Below are 2,932 nucleotides of genomic sequence, written 5' to 3'. Positions count from 1 at the left end.
AAGTATCTCAATTTGTTATTGGCTGTTTGTTGTAAATGGTATTTCTTTCTTGGTTTCCTTCTCTGAGTTCTCTTTGTTACTGCAGAGGACTCTCACTGATTTACCATTGCCATTTTCTTGTGCATCTTTTTCTGTTGTTTCTGGCTACCATGGTCCATCCACTTACCTTTGATGTCTCCATGTGTAGGACTTCACTTAAAATTTCTTGTAGTTTTCAGCACTGAGGAATGCTAGAACATAAAAGAAGTCTCAGAGCTACTGAGAAGGAAAGACTTTTTTCTTAGAGCTAGTGCCATGATTAGACTTCCAGTCTTTAAAACAGGGACAGAATACATTCCCGCCTTTTATTGGTTTGTTTGTTTAGTCTATTTTAAATTTATTTTTATTCTATATTGGTTTGCATACAAAATTTGTATACATTAATTTATGTAAAAATTTTCTTGTAGTTTTTGTCATGTTTTCACAAATTCCTTTAGTTTCTTCTTTTCTGCAAAGGATCTAATTTCTCCTTCATATTTGATGGAGAGCTTTGTTGAGTATAGGATCTTTTGCTGGTAATTGTTTTCTTTCAGCTCTCTGTATATTCCATTCCACTGTCTTCTAGCTTTTATGGTTTCTGCTAAGAAATCAGAAATGAATTTGTTTCCCATTTGTAGGTGACTCTCTGTTTTTCTCATGCTGCTTTTAGAATTCTATCTTTATCTTTTATTTTTGGGAATTTGACTATGATATATCTTGATGTTTTTCTTCTTGATTCTAGTTTATTTGGTGCTTGCTGTGCTTCTTGAATGTGAATTTTTTTCCATTCTTCAAAACACCTGGGAAGTTTTCTTCTAGTACTTCTTCCACAATTTTCTCAGTGATTTCCTTGTCACTCCTATGTTCTCAAATTCCAATCATACATATGTTGCTCCTTTTGATGTCAACCCACATGATTCTAATTGTTTTCTTCCTTTTCTTTACATCTCATTTCTGATTTTTCTTTTAATATGTTTCCAGTAAGGCTCTTGTCTTCGAGCTCACTGATTCTTTGTTCCATCTCTTTAGTTTGACTATATTGTCTTACCAGTATGTTGGGCACTTCTATTTAGTCTTAATATTCTGGATTGCAGTTTCATGCTTATCTGTTACTTCCAGTACTATGTTGGCTGTACCCTCTCTGTCTTATGATGATATAAATTCTTGAACTTCTTTATCTATACTAGAAATTCTTTCTTTCAAGTTTTGCACTTTGTTCCAGAGCTGTTCAAGTTGCTCCTCATCAATATATTTCTTCTGGGTTGTGAAGTATTTGCTCTCTTAATAGCTTTCAATGTTTCTTCTATCATTTTTTTTCCTTTCTGAAAATGTGTTCTTTATTTTGGTATAAAAATAAACTTTTCAACTAATAGAGTGTCACTTGTTTTCATATTATTGTAGACCTACTACAGAAAAGAAATACCTGCTACCCACTCCAAAAATAACATATACTTTTGAAAAGTCATGGCAATTTTGATTTAATGAGGGAGGAAATAATTATTCTCTCTCTCCTGATTTTCCATAATGTTACTAAATCATCAATGGGAAAGCTGGTGGTTGGCATGTCATAGTTAAGACCAGGAAAGCTCTACTTTATGTTCTTCATGTGGCAGCAATAGGCTAAATTTGATTTATAATGCTTTGGTTCTTTTTGCTTATAGTTGAATAAGAAGTAATCAGATTATTGGAAAGCAGCTAGGAGGCAAACTGATGATCTAGATTTGAATAGATGGCAATCATTCCTAGGAGTCAAGTTGACATGCAACTGTTAAAACAGCCATGTCTGGCTGTGAGTTCAGTCAACCCATCAGGTTACCATTTCCAGATCGTCACAGAACATCTGAACTGATGTTTCACCAAATAGTTACAACCTCAACTGCAACTATGGCTGTCTTGACCGTCAGTCCTTACCAGCTGTAGCAGCCCTGGCTCGGTAAAACTTTGCCACGAAGTCTGGCTCAGTTACTTTCATTTGCCTGACAAACTCATTACCCTCCTCCTCAGCCCAGCTTAAAAACCACTGATCCCAAAGACGTAGCTGACATTCAAAGATACACAGTGGTCCGTTTGCCCCAGACACTACACTGCTCCAGACCATCCAGTAGTGGCTGTAATTCTCCTAGCACTGCCTTAGCTATCAGGTCCTGCAGAAAATGTTCACGATGGATACCCAACCAACCGGTAAACCAGTGCAGAATACACTTCATCTCATGAGATGTGATGTAAGACACTGGGGGATCAGAAGAGTTAATAGGATCATCTGGCACTGAGGGTAAGGGAGAAGGGAAGGGCAGTAGCATTGATCGTGTTGATTCCAGTGGCATTTGGCAGTAGGCCATTTCTGAAGCATAACAACCCTCCACCAGGTTTCCAAGGCTCTCCATTTCTATAGGATGAGACTGACCATCTTTATCCTTCTTAATCAATGGTAATTCCAACCGCTAACCTCAGAGAGCAGCTCAACACATTATGCACTACACCACTACGGAGCCTTTTATTCCCTCCTCTGAAGATACAATGGCTGCCACAAAAATGCTTAGATGCTATCTACCACCACACTTCACATATTTTCTGAAAACCCTAAACAGGGCAAGCTCCATCATTTTCAACTTCTTCTGTAGCTATTCAAATAACTCCACATAAACATATTTTCTGGTTCTACCTATCTGGGGTATTTACTGGGTCTACTTTTACAGGAGGTTTATTTTGTTTTTTAATGATGATTAAGTCAGGCTGCTTGTTGTAACTATATACTGACCCAGAGTATGACAATGTTTTGCAAAGGACCTGGATATTCTGTGCTCTTTTCTTCCTGACTCAGCTGGGTCCAGATCCTTCTGCTTGAGGTTAAAGGATTCCATGTGCAGTAGAGGCAGTAGTGTTTTCCCCAGTGCTACCTGTGATATTGTTGCTC

The 2,932-nt window shown here is 37.5% G+C and overlaps 1 pseudogene; it reads right to left on the bottom strand.

The window, feature by feature from the left end:
• Positions 1-1,918: 1,918 nt before the first annotated feature.
• LOC102869086 lies at positions 1,919-2,342 on the bottom strand (annotated as a pseudogene).
• Positions 2,343-2,932: the final 590 nt, after the last annotated feature.

The sequence above is a fragment of the Elephantulus edwardii genome, unplaced genomic scaffold (assembly GCF_000299155.1).
Source record: "Elephantulus edwardii isolate Elephantulus edwardi_28Jun2011 unplaced genomic scaffold, EleEdw1.0 scaffold00134, whole genome shotgun sequence".
NCBI classification, from domain to species: Eukaryota; Metazoa; Chordata; class Mammalia; order Macroscelidea; family Macroscelididae; genus Elephantulus; species Elephantulus edwardii.
This window is presented reverse-complemented; position numbering and strand designations above follow the sequence as displayed.